At 36.5% G+C, this 20,187-nt stretch overlaps 1 long non-coding RNA gene across 1 annotated transcript; it reads left to right on the top strand.

The window, feature by feature from the left end:
- Positions 1 to 8,257: 8,257 nt before the first annotated feature.
- On the top strand, positions 8,258 to 19,841 carry LOC139725429 (uncharacterized). The gene is made up of 4 exons (XR_011710550.1): positions 8,258 to 8,283; positions 10,291 to 10,398; positions 11,067 to 11,200; positions 12,241 to 19,841. It is a non-coding gene; the product is annotated as an uncharacterized lncRNA (long non-coding RNA).
- The last annotated feature ends 346 nt before the right edge of the window (positions 19,842 to 20,187 follow it).

Below are 20,187 nucleotides of genomic sequence, written 5' to 3'. Positions count from 1 at the left end.
CCTCTATCACTTCCATATTTTGCACATGTTAAGTTCATGTCACGTAAATTATTTCATAAAATAACAACTACTTGATCAGACACCATCTTGGGTATGTAAATTAGGGTCAAAGGTCATAAGTGTTTCATCCTGTATCTTAGTGAATACCTGTACTATATTTCCCATATTTTGCACACGCAAAGACCATGTTACAAGGATCATTTCACAAAATAACTACTTTTTACTCAGATGCCATCTTGTCTGTGCAAATTGAGGTCAAAGGTCATATGTACTTCTTTTTGTATCTTCGTTATGACGTGTTATCTCTATGGGAGGGAATTTTTTTAAATGTGAAAATTGACATGATTGTCTTTATCTAGCACTAGCTCACTTACCCTTCGGTGAATTTCTCCCAGATTTTAATATGTTGTAGCTGAGACTTTACGCTACCAAAACTGTGCCCTTCGTTTTTTCATACGTTGTCGGCATCACGATAAAAAAACTTGGTCGAAATTAAAGCTTATCTTCTATGTATTGAGATATTTCTTTCTTTCTGCAACTTCCTTTGCAATAACTCAAGAAAAACACGCCCTATCACCCCACATGTTTAGTTCATGTCACGTACATTATTTAATGAGATAACAACTAGTAGATCGGACATCTTGGATATGTAAATTAGGGTCAAAGGTCATAAATGTTTCATCTTGTATCTTGGTGAATACCTGTCCTTATATCTTTCCCATATTTTTCACACGTATAGACGATGTCGCGAGAATCATTTCACAAAATAACCACTATTTCATCAGATGCAATCTTGGGAGTGCAAAGGTGGGTCAAAAGTCATATGTACTTGTTGCTGTTTCTTTGTTATAGTGTATGCAGAATTTGGTACCAAACATGGCAGATATGACTCCCTTTGCTAAATGAGAATGCAAATATCACACGGCCAATGTCTCTAAACACAGATGGAACTTGTATGGTCATGCCTATTGCAATCAGGACTCGAATCATTGATAAAAAAAAATCGGATCACCTTAATTTGTCAGTGATGACAAATTACAATCTCTAGTTCTTTATTCTTCTTTCTTTGTTTCTTTCTTTATTTCTCCTCAAAAGTTGTGCAGAGGTTAGCTCAGAAAGTGCTATGCCTATCAAGTTCAAACTTATACCATGTATGTATCGTGTCCCAAAGACGACAGATCAAGTAAAATCATTGTGATCAGTTGACCGTGACGTCACTATGACGTCATTATATGAAAACACATTCTCAATCATATCTCATTAATGGGATGGAATTTTTAAATGAAATTTACGTCACATATATTTCAAGTCAAGCGAATTCTATTCATATTGTCAAAATTTATATTTTCTCTTAAAACGTGCGCGTACGCGCGCGTTGAAATATTTGTATGCTCCAATCAAGCCCAAAATTTTTTTGCACACGTTTCAGACCATTTAGAGCATTTTTTGAAAAAATGAAAAAATCGGACGGACGCGTACGCGCGCGCGCATATACGCACGCACAGCTCATATGCAATCGAAATTTCCCATTTTTTTCACTGTGATCAGATGTCTGAAATGTGAAGGAATATTTCTACCAAGTTTCAAGTCAATCCGACTCAATATGACGTCATACGGGCCCGTCAAAGTTGAAATTCCGCGCGCGCGTCAATGGCGATAGACAGTGCAACTATGCCAAAAAACCGCAAATCTTAAATCCGATTTTACTCGTCAGGATGGACGGTGACCCCCCATTTCCTTTACATATTCTGAAAGCTGATGAGTTGTATATGTCATTTCATGGGTTGGCGATGCTGAAAAAATGATTAAAAGATATCAAATTTCTTAATAAAGTAAAAAAAGTAAATTTTCAAAATGACGTCATCAAATTTCAAGTTTACTCGAGCGTATCTCACTTATCCTTTGCCAATTTTCACCCAAATTTCAATATGTTGTAGCTTATGAAATGCTCTTTCATAAATTAAATACACAATTTTCATTAGATGACGACATCACCTCGAAAAAATGGATTGAAGGTAACCTTGTCAAATTTGACCAGTTTACGTGTAATCTCTATGGGAGTGCAATTTTTATGGAAATGAAAATTGACATGACTATCTTTATCGAGCACTAGCTCACTTATGCTTTAGTGAATTTCTCTAAGGTTTTAATATGTTGTAGCTGAGACGTAGGGCTATCGTAAGTGTGCCCTTTGTTTTTTCATACGTTGTCGGGATCACGTGAAAAAACTTGGTTGAAATTAAAGTTTATCTTCGATGTATTGAGATATTCCTTTCTTTTTGCAACTTTATGTGCAATAACTCAAGAAAAACATACCCTATCACCACCATATTTTGCACATGTTTAGTTCATGTCACGAACATTATTTCATAAAATAACAACTACTTGATCAGACGCCATCTTGGGTATGTAAATTAGGGTCAAAGGTCATAAATGTTTCATCCTGTATCTTGGTGAATACATGACCTATCTTTCCCATATTTTGCACACGTAAAATCCATGTTACAGGGATCATTTCATAAAATAACCACTTTTTGCTCAGATGCCATCTTGTCTGTGCAAAGTGGGGTCAAAGGTCATATGTACTTCTTTTTCTATGTTCGCTATGACGTGTTATCTCTATGGGAGGGAATTTTTTAGATGTGAAAATTGACATGACTCTCTTTATCGAGCACTATCTTACTTATGCTTCGGTGAATTTCTCTCAGATTTTGATATGTTGTAGCTGAGACTTTGCAGTATCAGGACTCGAATCATTGATAAAAAAAATCGGATCACCTTAATTTGTCAGTGATGACAAATTACAATCTCTAGTTTCAACCAAGTTTTTTATCGTGATCCCGACATCCTATGAAATAACAAAATGAAATAGCGCAAAGTCTCAGCTACAACATATTAAAATCTGGGAGAAATTTACCGAAGGGTATGTGAGCTAGTGCTCGATAAAGACAATCATGTCAATTTTCACATTTAAAAAAATTCCCTCCCATAGAGATAACACGTCATAACGAAGAAACAAAAAGAAGTACATATGACCTTTGACCTCAATTTGCACAGACAAGATGGCATCTGAGTAAAAAGTGGTTATTTTGTGAAATGATCCTTGTAACATGGTCTTTGCGTTTGCAAAATATGGGAAAGATAAGACATGTATTCACTAAGATACAGGATGAAACACTTATGACCTTTGACCCTAATTTACATACCCAAGATGGTGTCCGATCAAGTAGTTGTTATTTTATGAAATAATGTACGTGACATGAACTAAACATGTGCAAAATATAGAAGTGATAGGGCGTGTTTTTCTTGAGTTATTGCAAAGAAAGTTGCAGAAAGAAAGAAATATCTCAATACATCGAAGATAAGCCTGAATTTCAACCAAAATTTTTGACGTGATCCCGACATCGTATGAAAAAACGAAGGGCACACTTACGGTAGCGTAAAGTCTCAGCTACAACATATCGAAATCTGGGAGAAATTTACCGAAGGGTAAGTGAGCTAGTGCTCGATAAAGATAGTCATGTCAATTTTCATTTCCAGAAAAACTGCACTCCCATAGAGATAACACGTAAACTGGTCAAATTTGACAAGGTTACTTTCAATCCATTTTTACGAGGTGATACCATTATTCAATCAAAATTTTGTAATGTTATGTTTGAAAGAACATTAAATAAGCTACAACATACTGAAATCTGGGTGAAAATTGACAAAGGACTAGTGAGATACGCTCAAATGAACTTGAAATTTGATGACGTCATTTTGAAAATTTACTTTTTTTACTTTCTTAAGAAATTTGCTATCTTTTAATCATTTTGTCAGCATTGCCACCCCATGAAATGACATGTACAACTCATCAGGTTTTAAAATATGTAAAGAAAATGGGGGGTCACCGTCCATCCTGACGAGTAAAATCGAATTTAAAATTAGCAGTTTTTTGGCATAGTTGCACTGTATATCGCCATTGACGCGCGCGCAGAATTTCAACTTTGACGGGCCCGTATGACGTCATATTGGGTCGCATTGATTTGAAACTTGGTATAAATATTCCTTAACATTTCAGACATCCGATCAAAGTGAAAAAACTGGAAATTTCAATTGCACATGAGCTGTGCGTGCGTATATGCGCGCGCGCGTACGCGTCCGTCCGATTTTTTCAATTTTTCAAAAAATGCTCTAAATGGTCTGAAACGTGTGCAAAAAAATTTTGAGCTCGATTGGAGCATACAAATATTTCAACGCGCGCGTACGCGCACGTTTTAAGAGAAAATATGAATTTTGAGAACATGAGTAGAATGCGCATAATTTGAAATATATGTGACGTAAATTTCATTGAAAAATTTCATTCCATTAATGAGATATGATTGAGAATGTGTTTTCATATAATGACGTCATAGTGACGTCACGGTCGACTGATCACAATGATACATTAGATTTTTCGTCTTTGGGACATGATGCATACATGGTATAATTTTGAAATTGATAGGCAGCGGACTTTCTGAGCTAACCTCTGCACAACTTTTGCGGAGAAATAAAGAAACAAAGAAGAAGAAAGAATCCGTACAGATACAGAAGGTGATCCGAAGGATACTCGGATCACCTAAAAAAAACAAGCAAAAAAAAAAAAAAAACACACACACACACACACACGCGTGCGGAGGCTCAGAGCCATAATTTGTCTGCTGCCCTCAACGAACCTGAGTCGGTCAATTGGTGTACGTACGTACGACTGTCATGTGTGGTGTGTGCTGCAGTATGTGGACGGGGTGTACGTGCGTTTATGTCAATCTAAATAACAAAGATTGTTATTTGTCATTACTGACAAATTACGGTGGTCCGATTTTTTGTTCATTAATGATTCGAGTCTGGATCGCAATACCCATGAGCATACTGGTTTCATCTGCATGTGTTTAGAGACATTGGCCGTGTGATGTTTGGATTTTCATTTAGAAAAGGGGGTCACATTTGCCATCTTTGGTACCAAATTCTGCATACACTATAGATAGCGAAGACACAGCAACAAAAACATATGTCATTTGACTCAACCTTACACTCCCAAAATGGCATCTGAGGAAGAAGTTATTATTTTGTGAGGTGATATTCACCAAGATTCAAGATGACTGACATTTATGACTTTTGACCCTAATTCACATACTCAAGATGGTGTCCGATCAAGTACTAGTAGTTGGTATTTTGTGAAATAATGTTTGTGACTCGAACTAAACATGTGCAAGATATGAGGGTGTTAAGGGCTGTTTTTCTTGAGTTATTGCTAAAAAAATTGCAGAAAGAAAGATGTATCTCAATACTTGGAAGTAAGTATTCAGTTTAATCAAGTTTTTAACGCGGTTCCGACATCGTGTGAAAAAAACAAAGGACACTCATACGATAGCGCAAAGCCTCAGCTACAACATATTAATATTTGAGAGATTTCACCGAGGGTAAGTTAGGTTGTGCTCGATGAAGACAATCATGTCAATTTTCACATCCAGAAAATTCCCTCCCGTATGTTCGTCATAATAAAAATGCCTGTAGAAAGAAGTACACCACCTTTGAACCCATTTTGCGCAGACAACATGGCATCTGAGCAAAAAGTGGTTATTTTGTGAAATGATTTTTACAACATGGTCTTTGCGCGTGTAAAATATGAGGAAGGTCGGTCATGTGCTAGTATTCAACCAAATGGGTATGAAACGTCTATCACCTTTGACCCTACTTACTGAAAAACATGACTCCTTTTTTTAAATGAGAGTCCAAACGTCACACGGCCAATGTCTCTAAACACATTTGAAACCTGTGTGGTCATGCTATTGCGATCAGGAATCGAATCATTGATTAAAAAAAAAATCGGATCACCTTAATTTGTCAGTCATGAAATTACAATCTCTATTCTTTTCCATAGAGATAGCACGTACGTCATGAAGATACAGAAAGAAGTGCTTGGTGCAGTATGCGTATCTATGGCGTACGTTTGACTCCACTTTGCACAGGCTAGATGGCACCTGAGCAAAAAGGTGATATTTTCTGAGATGATTCTTGTATGGTCTTTGCGTGTGGGAAATATGGGAGAGATAGGGCATGTATTCACCAAGATGCATGATGAGAAAATTGTGACCTTTGTCCCTAATTTACATACCCAAGATTGTGTCCGATCATCAACTTGAGTCGGTCTATAGAAGCGCACGCGTGCGCTTCTCGTTCTTCATTACTTGGCACGTAGTACTGTACCTTACCCACGCGTAGTACGGATGGTCTCCGTCATCATTACGTGAGTAGTTGCATTGGCGTGACTATACCCTGCACGCACGCAGCAGCGACAGGCACACAAGTTTAATATAGTTTCCGAAGACCTTTGGTTGAGCTTGACGGTTTGATCAGTTTGGAGTTCGAATACCAGGTGGGTATATAGTCAGTAAACGCAGGCACGCCTGAACACAGATGATGGTTTTTAGAACAACGTTTCATGTGTGTGGTCGTGGTGCTGTTAGTGTTAGTGACTATAAACGTTAGGGTCTATCAGTAGTATCACTCTTATGAGTTCAGTAGTGTTTGGCCTCATTATGCCAATCATATGCACCACTGCTCACGCCCTAATACGTACAGTACGTGTTGCGAGGTGCCCGCACCTCGTCATCAGTCACGGGCCCGAAAACCGTCACTCCACTTAAAATTGTTTTATGCGCACTAAACAAAGAATTATGCCCGGGACTGTTTTCAGTATGCTTGAAACTTGGCAGGGCCAAGCAAATTTTGGTGAAAACCGAACAGTTTTTCACGAAAATCGGAAATTTTAATCGGAATAGGACTCTACGTGTTATATTAAATATCACCACTGTCCCCGCACGCATCTTTTACGTATTCTATGGGAGCATCATGGTCACCCGGTCTCGCACACGTCTTTTACTAACTGTGACCAGCAGCCCCAACGTACAACGTACAGTGTTGGGACGGCGGGTCTCCGGGGCTAGTCTTTTACGTGCTTTGTCTATGGGAGCGCGGGTGACGAGTTGCGGGTCCCTTCCTTAGCGCACAGCTATTTCGTATCGTTCGCGTTTAACGACGATAGCTGCGAATTTTCGATATCGATCAGTGAGCTTGTGATTCCATTGGGATTTTCAGCATTTTTCCTGTATGTGAGTTGGATTTCAAAGAATTTCAGTGGCGAAATGTGATTCAAATATGCGTAAACAGTAACTATACATGACGAGGTGCGGGTCACCCAAGTATGCTAAGCTGTTGTAGTGTGTGCGCCGTGCGTTTAAATGTCAGGAGTACATCAGGAAGGATGTCGCGTAGTTTTTAACGTTAGTCCACGTTTCCTGAATGGGCAAGGTGTGAGCCATATCATGATTCGCTATGTAATTACTAGGAATAAGTTCTAAAAAACCTACGTTAAGAGTTGACGTTGACTAAGAGGCCTTGCGGATGGGGCTTACTCCCGTGATTCGCTTCTGGGCGAGATGCGGACGCCATTATTTTAATGTGTAGCTAACACCACGACCAGTACCCAGTAGATCACAGAGGGCGTGTTTTACATTGCGGATAGCGGTGGTTCCTGTTCCCCTTTCATTTCACCTTTTTTTTTTTATAGGGGGCATGCAGGGGAAGAAATATGATGTTACGTAGCCTGGACCTTGTTTTGTCATACAGAAGTATCATTCCTGTTTAATCATGAAGTGTAACTGAAGGAAAGTAATTTATTCTCCAATATGCAGTCCCACAATTACACATCACAAGCTTGACTTTGACGTAATTTCACAGAGTTACTGACTGTGTTATAACAATAGGGTTTCCCTGTATATGTGCGCACAGTGAGAAATGTGTTTTTAAGCAAGATTTTAAAGTTTAAAAGATGGTTTTCCTTTGTTAAAAGAATTGTTTACATTGCAGGAACAGTAAAATAATTTTACAAAGATTTGTATAAAATACTTGGGTGTTGTGCCTCATATTCCTCTCAAGTATGTATTTTCAGAATGTGTGTACCTTACGTTATTAGTGGTCTCTCCTTAACACAAGGCCCTCACAGGACCAGGAAAATGTGCTTGTTATAATGAAACCTTGTTATATCAGGGTTACAAAAATAATACAATACAAATTGAAATTACAATCTAGGACCACAAAAAGATTACCTTGTTAATATAATGAACTTTGTCACATCAGTGCTAATTTTAGAGAGTTCACTGTAGAGCCTATACAAGTATTGTTGTAATGTTTGTGTTTTTCTTTTCTTTTCTTTCTGCAGGTACTGGTTGCCTTGGAAGGAGATTTGTGTTGGTCTTGTTGAAAGTACGTTTGTGTTTGTGTTTGTTATTTGTTGAATCATCTTCATCCTACATTTCATCTCATACCATTTCATTTTCATCCTTGAATATTCACTGAATATTCACTGAGATTACATCTGGAAATTCATCCTGGATTTCACGAACTCATCCCTGAAATATCTGAAATATACTTGAAATACCTGAACTTTACCTGAAATACCTTAACTTGAACTTTACCTGAAATACCTTAACTTGAATTTGAAGAAAGCTGAGAACAGAAAACTTCTGAGTGCGTTAGAATAAGACAGTATCAGGAGGAGAGAAAGTTTCAGAATCAGAGGCAGAAAGAGTTAGAAAGAGTCAAAGAGAAAAAGAGTGAAATCAAAGAGAGGAAGAGTGAGAGTTGATGAGAAAAAAAGTAAAAATCAAGCAGAAAAACAGTTTTAAGGAGTTTGAATGAAAGAGACCATTCTTTAAAAGGATAGTTAAAAACTGTGGAAAGAGAATTGTCGTAGAGAAGGCGAGAAGTTTGCTTAAAAATTGAAAATAGAAACAGGTAATCTCAGAAAAGGTGTTTAAGAGTCCAGAATACACTGAAAGATTATTAAAGAGTGCTGTCTTAAGATAAAAGCATTATAGTGTCATAAACGTAATTAGTGTGGGCAATATTTGCACCTTCAAGGTTTATTTGATATTTGATATATTCTGCATTGAAAGTTGTTGCAAATAATTCAACTGCAGTTGACAAGAGCTGATAGCTAGGAGTTAATATTTTGAAGGAGTTGTTAAAAGTGTGGGAAACAATTTATGAGGTGAGGCGAGAAGAATACCAAAAATTTTATGTAAAAATATTTCTTGGTTTTTTTGTGTCTTGATTTTTTGTTAATTGTTAATACAATAAAAGAATAATTGAAGAGTGTCATCTTCAGATAAAAGCATTCTGGTCATAGTAAACAAAGGGAGAGACATTAATATTGCACTTTCAAGGGCTGTTTATAATTATTGGGCTGTGAAAACAAAAGCACAATTAGTAAAGGAATACCTTTATTGCAAAAGGAGTCATTTCAAAACAGAAACATTACTGTTTCTGTAATTGTCAGTGAAAACAAAGAATAATTGGTGAAATTGATATTTTTGTTGCGAAAAGCCCTAACCTAAGAGAAAAACATATAAGGGAGACTGATTATTGTGCAGTTGAGGCAAAAGCATACATGTAATTGGTAAAATTGAAACTTTTATTGCAAAAAATATAATCTTAAGATAAAGGCATTTTGAGATAAAGGCATCGGTCAAATTAAATGTTAGAGAATTGAAGCTGAAATTTCTGTTGGCAGATGTCGTAAAAGGAAATTGGCATAGCTTTTCCATAAAGTAGGAATTGAAGCAGGTAACAGACAAAGAGTGCCACCTGTTGCTGGAAAGAAGCAAACGTACAAATATCCCCACCTGTTGGTAGAAACATTATATGGATCAGTGTCACAGCTTACTGCTGGAATTTATATTGCAGTGAAATATAATACATGTTCTGTACGCTTTATTAGTGCAACTTTCAAAGCTGTTCAATCCGACAATTCTGTTATCAATCACAGTACTAGTGGGGTAGGTGTGATTCATAAAAGCATAGTGATTCAAGGAATATAACTGTCTTGATTGAACAGTTGATTGATATACATTTATTTAGTAATAGGTACCATATACTTTCAAAGATTTGAAAGCCCTGTAATTTGACAATGGAAGCAAGTGAATTCAAGATTGTTATTGGTGATATCCTAGATATCCTCCATAGTTTTGACTTGATGAGAAATGTAGAGGTCAGTGAATGTGATGCATGTTGCAATGTGATCAATGATTATGAAAGCAGAGTACCATGTGAGGATTGTGGCAAGCAGTTTCATGTGATGTGTGCAGGAAGCAATTCTCATGAAGCTAGAATGTGTGATGCAAGGTTGATTTGGATATGTTCAGCATGTGGAAGCAATAATATTGCCCATCGCATCTTTGACAAAATTGGCATTCCCTGTTATTTCAATAGGTACGAGCTTCTCGAAGACCTTGGTGATGAAGATTTTCATGTTGATGTTTCACTTTCATCATGCAAGAGCAACCAGAGAAAGAAACCAATGAAGAGGCTAAAAAAGAGGTGTGTGAGAAGAAAGAACAAACGTGGTGTTCTAGAAATGACAAATGTGTGTGTGAGGGAAAGAGCAAATTGTGACAGAGATGAATCAGATCCGACATTCACTACTAATCTCACTAGGAGGCAATTTCAACCATTAGAAACTGCAGTTGATGATGGTTGGACAACTGTGAAATCAAGGAAGACAAAAATGATTGAGAAGGCCAAAGTGACAACATCCCAAACAATGACCGACAATCCTAAGACCAAGACCAGTAACAAGAGCTCAGTGAGATCAGTAAATGGTGTGATTCTCCAACCTGGTGTGACCTACATTGGCAAAGCAATGAAAGCCTATTATCTTGAAAAACAGAAAAGAGCCAAGACCAGCAAAGGCAAGAAATCAAAAGTAGAAACAAGGCAAGAAGAACATGGTGAACTCGTGAAGCGAAATATGAATGCAAACTTGGACACAGGACGAAATGATAGTCTGCAGGTATATACTGAATCTGTATTGAATGTATATTCAAAGTGTGTTCAGTCACCTCATGTTATGGCAAAATACTCTGAGCAAATCTATGCAAAAACACAGAGAAGTTGGGCTGATGTGGCTAAAAGCACTCCGAATATGACTAATGAATGTTTCGTGCTGAATGGTAATCGGGCTACATGTGTCTCTGTCCTTTCCACAGACATTGAAAAAGAAGTTTGGAATGTAAACAGGCTCTATGGAGGTGGAAATGCACGGCAACCAAGAAAGAAAGGTCGTTTCACGAAGATCAGCAACAAACAAAGTGTGCCAGTGGTTAAAAATGCTGACTCACAGGTGCGTAATAATGAAAAGGTGAAACATGAGATTCCTGAAGGAGAACATGCAGCAAAGAATGAAAAGTTGTGTAAGAATGAAATATCTGTCCATGAGGACAGTAATTCCACAAGTAGAGATAACACAGGCTCGAACGATATGCCCAAAGTGAAATGTGACAGAATTCACAATGTGCATGAACTAAACCCATGTTACAGCGAAACAAAAGGTGTTGAAGGTGACAGTCAAATATCAGTGAAGGAATTGTTCTCTATGAATTCTACTACAAATGTAACTGTTCACTCTCCATGTCACAGACCTGTTTCAGGTACGCAAAACATGTGTGTTCAAGTTTGTAATGAATCAATATTCCTGCCTGAACGTGAAAAAACTACTAATCCATCTGATTGCATAGTAACGAATGATGATTCTGCAAAAAGTGTTGACCACCATTATTCATATGATGTTCAGGAATCGACAGTACTTATATTAGATGATGACCCAGCTGCAAATAATTTAGAGGCTGAAGAACGTGTGTTTGAGCCTGTTTCTCTTTCAGATTCTGAATGTGGTGGAAGGCAATCATATTCTATGACCAAAACAATCGCACAAGGAAATTTTAATCAAGGTGATCAACGATTTGGTTATACTGCTGGCAAACAATGTGCATGTAATTCTCTTGTGGCCGTTCTCTACACTCAAACTAAAAATGGAATGGAAATGAGACCTTGTGATCTTGATCAGATTCTGACACTTGGGAATGAGTTGTATTATTACATAAAGAAGGATTCACCATTGAATGAAGAGCTTGTAATGATAGATGAATTACCCAAGGAACTTCATATTCTGGATGAAAACTTTCAAATAACCTATGCTGAATCAAAATATGGTGTGTTGGATGGAAATCAAAACAATTTGTCAAATTTTGGTGCTTTGTCATTGAACCAAGCATTAGAACAAGAACTGTGCAGTTATGATGCATGTCTTATGAATTTTGCTGAGAGCACATTTGCAATCATCACACATGACAAGGGTTATTATGTTTTTGATTCTCATTCCAGAAGTCATGATGGATACTTGGTACAAGATGGATGCAGTGTGTTGCTTAACATTTCATCATGGCAAGGTGTGCAGGTACACTGTTTGAATTTGGCGAAATCAATGGCATGTGATTTACGTACTACTCAGTTTGAGCTAACCGGTCTGGCAGTAGAATCCAATTCTAAGAAAAATGCATTAACAACTAGTGGCTCCAAGAGATCAAAGTCAGTGAATACTGCATGTAGGAATACAAATGATCAAAATAGCAACATTTCAAAACACTGTGATGATGTTAATGGAATTAACAGTGATAGCTGTAAGACTCAAAATGAAACAAAGAAAAACAGAGTAAATGTAAACAGTGATGACTATGGAAATGAGAATGAAGTTGAATGTGTTTCAGTTGAGAAGATGACAGAAAGAAGAGATCGAAATTTCAAATTTGTGCCGATTACGTACGTAGACAAGCAGCATTTGTGCAATAAATTGAATTTCAGTTACAGTGGTACTGCCAATGTATCAATGGAGGATAGGACTGAAAGTTTGTATATTGGGAAACCTGTAAATATCAAGAGAGTTATGGGTGATGGCAATTGCTTTTACAGAAGTATTGCTCATGTTGTTAGTGGCAGCGAAAGAAACCATTTCATGTTCAGGAAATCCAATGTGGCACATTTACTGGAAACGGGTGATTTATTTAAAAATGTAATAGACACAGTGAAATATCAGAGTGTCAGGGACTTTGTACTTCAAGAGAAATTGATGGATTTAGGAACATGGGCTGGTCATACTGATATTAGTTCAATGGCACATATGCTAGATCGTGATATATATGTGTATGATGATCGAACAGAAAATTGGCAAATACTGTCTGCAAGGAAACCTGGATACTACAACAAAGTAACAACTGAGAGAGGCATATATATTCTGTTCACTGGAGGCAATCATTTTGACGCAGTGGAAAGTGTAACTACTGTTCTGTCTAGTACTTTGAACGACAAATTACCTGTATTTCATGTGACTTCAGATACAAGTGTAGAAAACAAGAAGGAAAATCATGATGAATCATCTAAGATTACTAAAAACCTGACATTAAAGAAATGCAGTGTTAGAGTGAAGAAAATGATGTCCAAACAAATAATGGTATCAAATTTGCAAGAAACACAAATTCCATTAGAAAACACATGTGAACAGACAGTAAATGCCAACACTGATGCATCTCAGGTGGAACAAGTAGGAGAAATAAAAAAGATTAATCTCATGTACAGACCAGTAAATAAATCTGATAGAGAGAGGTTTTGTTGCAAATGTGGCATAAAGGTTAATGACAAATGTAGCAGTAATGATATGCAAAAAGATATGGTGGAAAAGGGTGATATTACTATCCTGTCACAACCATTGAGTATTTATAGAATTACTGGTGATGGAAATTGCTTTTACAGAGCTATATCATATGTCATATGTGGCAAGGAAGATTCACACCGTGATATTCGAAAAGCAATAGTTATACATATTTTACAAAACAGGCAACAATATGTAAGCCTTTTAAGATCAGGATACACAGATATTGTGAAATACATTGCAAAGGAAAGAGTATTCAACAATGGCACATGGGCTACAGAATTGGAAATAATGGCCTTATCAAGTCTACTAGATACTGATATTTATATATATGAAGAAAACTTTTCAAAATGGAAATTATTTGGCGCAAGCAAACTTCAGTTTGGAATTGTTACATCACAAAGGGGTATATACTTGCAACACACAAATGGCAATCATTACGATGTTGTAGAATCTGTGTGTCCAAGGATCCAAATATCAAGTTCATCCCAAAACTTGTCAAGACCACAAAACACTACTGATATGGAAACACCTGTGACAAGAAAGAGAAAACTCACAACAAGGAGGAAAGTTATGAAACAAGTCAATGATTGTCAAATCAATTTTTTGAATGATCAAGTATTAGAGGATGACATGGAACCTGCAGTTCAAATGAGTAGGCACACTGAGGAATCTGAAGATGTTGAAACTACTCTGCGAACTACAAAAAGGAAAAAACAAAGAAGAAAAAGGAATGCCAATGTTACCAGACAAAAAAATAGAGATCGAATGAGAGCACAGAGAGAAAAGGCAAAAAGTGACCAAAAGCAATTACAAACAGAAATTCCACCAGATGATCAGTCTTTCCTACTCCAAAAACTTAAAAATGCAACTGCAAAGAGAGTAAGATATCAAACAGATATAAATCACAGGTTAGAAAAGAAAAAGAAAGTGAAGGAGAGACAGAAAGAAAAGTATGACAATCCCACATGTACATACAGGAGTGAGAAAAAAAAGCAAGCCAGAGTGAGGCAGAAAGACAAGTATTGCTTGGATCCGAGGTACAGAGAAAATGTTAAGAAATTGATGAGTGCAAAGATGAAAGCCAAATATAAAAACAGTGTTTCATTAAGAGAAAGGCTTAAGGAAATGAGGAAAGCTAAGTATCAGAACAATGCTTTATTCAGAGAAAAGTTAAAGAAAATGAGGAAAGCTAAGTATCAGAACAATGCTTTATTCAGAGAAAAGTTAAAGAAAATGAGGAAAGCTAAGTATCAGAACAATGCTTTATTCAGAGAAAAGTTAAAGAAAATGAGGAAAGCTAAGTATCAGAACAACGCTTTATTCAGAGAAAAGGTGAAGAAAATGAGGAAAGCTAAGTATCAGAACAATGCTTTATTCAGAGAAAAGTTAAAGAAAATGAGGAAAGCTAAGTATCAGAACAATGCTTCATTCAGAGAAAGGTTGAAGAAAATGAGGAAAGCTAGATATAGTAACGATGATTCATTCAGAGAAAGGCGTAAGAAAATATTGAGAAAAATTGCAAAGATTAGGTATGAGGCAAATTCTGTTTACAGACGACAGGTTGCTATAAGAAATGCAAAACGGAAAAAACAAGAAGAAGTGAATATGAGAAACTGTGGTCATGTTTTGAAAAAATTTAGAGAAATTGTTTCGCATGGCCCTGAATATGTGTGTTGTGTATGCTTTAAATTATTATTCCGAAATCAAGTATTGAAATGCACAAAAGCAAAATATGAGAATCCATTATGCATCAGAGAAGAATTTTTGCATTCATGCAGTAATGACTGTGATGTTGGTTGTCAAATAGCAAAGTCATCAAGAAGTTCATTGTGGATTTGTTATACTTGCAACAGGAAATTATTGGCTGGTAATATGCCTGCTGAAGCTACCAGAAATAATTTAGAATTACATGCTATACCTGCTGAACTTGAAAATCTGAATAAGCTGGAAACCCATTTAATTGCATTGAACATTCCATTCATCAAAATTTTGAATCTGCCAAAAGGAGGACAGTATGGAGCACATGGTCCAACAGTTTGTGTACCTTCATGCACGGTTGAAACTGTAAACATATTACCTCGACCAGAGGCTGATGACCAATTTATTCGAGTAAAACTAAAGAGGAAACTATCATATAAAGGGCATCATGAATATCAGTTTGTCAAGAAAAAGAATGTGCTCGCTGCATTGGAATATTTAAAGAAAAATAATAAGTGGTATTCTGATATTACTATTGATAGTGAATGGAACTCTGATTTATCAGAGAATAGTCAAGTAGCGTGTGTCGAATTGTTGGATTCAAGTGAAACTAATGATGGGGGTGATGATATAGAGGATGATCAAGACCAAAGATTACAAGGTATTCATTTGGACACATGTTTACAAAAAGTTGACATGAGACAGGAGGTGCTTGATCAGTACTTCAATGATATTATCTGTTGTGCACCTTGTGAAAAGAATAGTCCTGTATCATTGTTGATGGATAACGCTAATGAAGCAAAATGTTTTCCTGCTCTATTTCCCACAGGCCAGCCAACGTTTCATGATACTAGGTGTATTGGAATAACACTGGGACGTTATTTACATAATCGTCTGATGCATGTAGACAACAGATTTGCAAAAAACACAGAATATATATTTTATGCGCAGTGTATTTATGAACTGCAACAAATACTTTCTAATGTTTCTATTGCTCTCAGACAAAGCTCAGAAAAAATAGATAATGCCATTTCAGTTAAAACTTCAGATCTAAAAGATGTTAGAAAAGTTCATGAGATTCTGGACTCTAATAAAGGGTACAAATTTTTGAAACAAATACGGGGAACACCTCCATACTGGCAATCTACACAGAAAGATGTATTAGCAATGGTTAGACAACTTGGGAAGCCTACATGGTTTGCATCATTTTCATCAGCTGAAATGAGATGGCCTGAAGTTATTAACACGTTGCTAAGTCAACAAGGAGATACAAGAAAAGCAATTGATCTAGATTGGACGGATAAGTGTAACTTACTTAAGTCAAATCCAGTGACTGTGGCACGGATGTTTGATAAACGCTTTCATACATTCTTGAACAAAGTGATTCTTTCCCAGGCAGAGCCCATAGGAAAAATAATTGACTACTTTTACAGGATTGAATTTCAGCAGAGAGGATCTCCACACACACACTGTTTATTCTGGGTTGAAAATGCACCAAAATTGGGGATTGATAAAGATGAAACTGTCATAGATTTTGTTGATAAATACATTTCATGCAACATTCCATGTGAAGATGAAGATGATGAACTACATGAAATAGTGAGTAATGTTCAGCTTCACTCAAAGAAACACTCAAAATCATGCCAGAAAAAGGGAACAACTTGTAGATTTAATTTTCCAAGACCACCCTCTGAGAAAACTTTTGTTGTGAAGCCTGATGATAATCCAGAAGTTACTGATGAAGCACAGGATATTCTGTCTACAGTAAAGAATTCATCATGTATGGAAAGGAAATACGATAATGCTAGACAGCTCTTTGAAGTTCTTGGGATATCTCAAAAGGAATTTGAAGACGCCTATAATGCTGTAGCTACAAAAGAAGATATAGTCATGAGAAGAGATCCAAAAGATATATGGGTGAATCAATACAATCCATTCTTACTCAGAGCTTGGAATGCCAATATGGATTTGCAGTATATAACAAATGAATATGCCTGCATTGTTTATGTTGTGTCATACTTGTCAAAAGCCGAAAGAGAAATGGGTTTGCTCTTGAAAAATGCAGAAAGTGAAATGAAAGAAGGCAATGAAGACGCTCGAAAGAGTATGAAAAAAATAGGACATGTCTATATGCAAAATCGTGAAGTTTCAGCACAAGAAAGTGTGTATCGTGTTTGTAGCTTGAGATTGAAAGAGTGCTCACGAAAAGTAGAGTTTATACCTGTTGGACCAAATCCCATTAGAATGAGTTTACCATTGAGTGTTATACAAAGCAGACGAGACGATGATGATAGGAGTCCATGGATGCCCAGCAGAATTGATAAATATAAAGCCCGACCTGATGGTTGTGAATTTGAAAATATGTGTTTAGCCACATTTTGTTCAAAGTATAGACTACTCAGTGAATCTGATATAAAGGGTAAGAAACAGAAACAGAATGTGTTCAAATTGAGAGGTCAACTGGGCTATGTGCAAAAACGAACAAGAACCAGTGATGCTGTAGTGAGATATCCTCGTTTTTCAATGACTGTAACCCCTGAAAAGTATTATCAGAGTATACTGCAACTATATTTACCATTTCGTACTGATAAACAATTAAAACCAGATCAATTTTTGACTTATGAGGATTTTTATAAGACTGGTTCTGTACGAATGTTGAACAAGAGGCTTGAAAGTGTTAAAAACATTGTCAATGAAAATCTAAGGCAGTACGAAAAAAATGCTGACACAATTGATCAAGCACAAGAATTTCTTGAGAAGTTTGGTCCACAAGAAGATGCATGGGGCCTACTTTGTCCAGAAACAGAAGTAGAAAGACATGAAACGGTTAAAATCCGTGAAGAAATTGAAGATGTTGACAATGAATTTAGAATCCCAGATCTTGAATCTAAATCAGGAGAGAAAGAGTTATATGGCATAGAATTTCGATCATGTAGCATTACAAAAGAAGACAGTAATGTGTTATTAAGAACTTTAAATAGCAAGCAGCAAAAAGTATTCTACAAAATACGACAATGGTGTCTTGACAGAGTTAATGGAAAACAGCCTGCATCATTTCAGATTTTTGTGACAGGTGGTGCTGGAACAGGGAAAAGCCATCTTGTGAAATGCATATGTAATGAAGGGACACGAATTCTGAGCAGAATGATGCATAACCCAGATGATATTTCAATTATGAAAGTAGCTCCAACTGGAATTGCAGCTTACAACATTGATGGAAGTACTATTCATAATGCTCTATCCATACCCATTTCTGCAACACTTCCTTACCAACCCCTTGGAGAAGAAAAGATAAGTCATTTACGTAATCAACTGGGTCAATTGCAGATGCTTATAATTGATGAAATATCCATGGTTGATCAAAAGCTGTTGTGGTATATACATGGACGTTTGAGACAAATAAAGCAGACACGTGATGATGCTCCATTTGGAAAGGTTTCAGTTATTGCAGTTGGAGATTTCTATCAGTTACCCCCAGTAAAAGGTACTCCTTTGTATAAAGATTCATTGCAAAGTTCTCTATGGACAGACAACTTCTCTATAATTAACTTGGATGAAATAATGAGACAAAAGGATGACGCAGAGTTTGCTATTCTTCTGAACAAAGTAAGGGTAAAGGGAAAGGAAGATGAATTATCAACTGATGATGTAGCAGTTCTTCAATCATGCGAAACTGGAGAACAATGTGAGGATGCATTGCACATATATTCTTCAAACAAGCAAGTAAATGATTGGAATAAAAGAATGCTTCACAAGAAATGCACAAATATCATATGCATCGATGCAGAAGATTATGAACTGGGTGATGAGGGTAAAAGCAGAGCATGTGACAAACCACGAAAATGTACTAAAGCTTCTTTGCTGGCATATCTTTGGATTGCTGTAAATTCTAAAGTGATGCTAATCAGAAATGTAAATGTGACCAAAGGTTTATCAAATGGCTGCATTGGCACTGTGACTGACATAATGAGATTGAATGAAAATTCAAGACCAACGAGTGTATTGGTGAAATTTGACAATGAAAAAGTAGGAACTCAGTCAATAGAAATGCAACAGGAATCAATTGGGAAAAAATATACTAGGAAACAATTTCCCTTGAAATTAGCATATGCATGCACAATACATAAAGTACAAGGCATGACAATAGAAAGAGCTGTTGTTTCTCTGAAAAATATATTTTTGCCTGGACAAGCATATGTAGCTCTGAGCCGTGTAACGTCATTATCTGGACTAGTTATTGAAGAATTTAAATCAAAAGTTATGTATTGCAATCCAGCTGTTAAAGAAAGCTTAGAGACCATGCCAACATTTCTTGACGAAAAGACTATTGCCAATGATGTCACCAATGCAACTATGAACATCATATTACATAACACTCAAGGCCTCAAAGCACATTTCAAAGATATCCAATCAAATAGTGTCTTTCAAAATTGTGATATCATTTGTTTAACAGAAACTTGGCTTGATGATGACATTTTTGATGTGAATTTAGATCAGTTTAGAATGTACAATCAGCCTCGGTCAAAATCTTATTCTGACGACAGTCCCTTATTTTCTGCACTGAAAAAACAAGCACATGGGGGAGTTGCAGTTTACAGCAAAATCAAATCTATTAGTAGGCTGACATTACATATCAAGAACCTAGAATTTATAACATTTGCAGTAACTCATCCTTCAGTACTTATTTCAGTGATATATAGACCTCCTAAATATGACAAGAAACTGTTTTGTGAGAAATTAAGGAAATTACTCGTAGAATTACAGCAAAGAAGTACAAAATGCATAGTTATTGGTGACTTCAATGAAAATCTCAGACGAAGCCCAGGTGATTCACATGTGCATAAATTGATGTGTTCTTATGGATACCAACAACATGTACATGATGCTACAACCGAAGGTGACACATTGATTGATCATGTATATAG

This window comes from Diadema antillarum, unplaced genomic scaffold (genome assembly GCF_040938485.1).
Source record: "Diadema antillarum isolate AM-2024a unplaced genomic scaffold, OU_Dant_1.0 seq00000041_RagTag, whole genome shotgun sequence".
NCBI lineage: Eukaryota > Metazoa > Echinodermata > Echinoidea > Diadematoida > Diadematidae > Diadema > Diadema antillarum.
The sequence above is the reverse complement of the archived record's forward strand: the minus strand, read 5'-3'. Positions and strand labels throughout refer to the sequence as shown.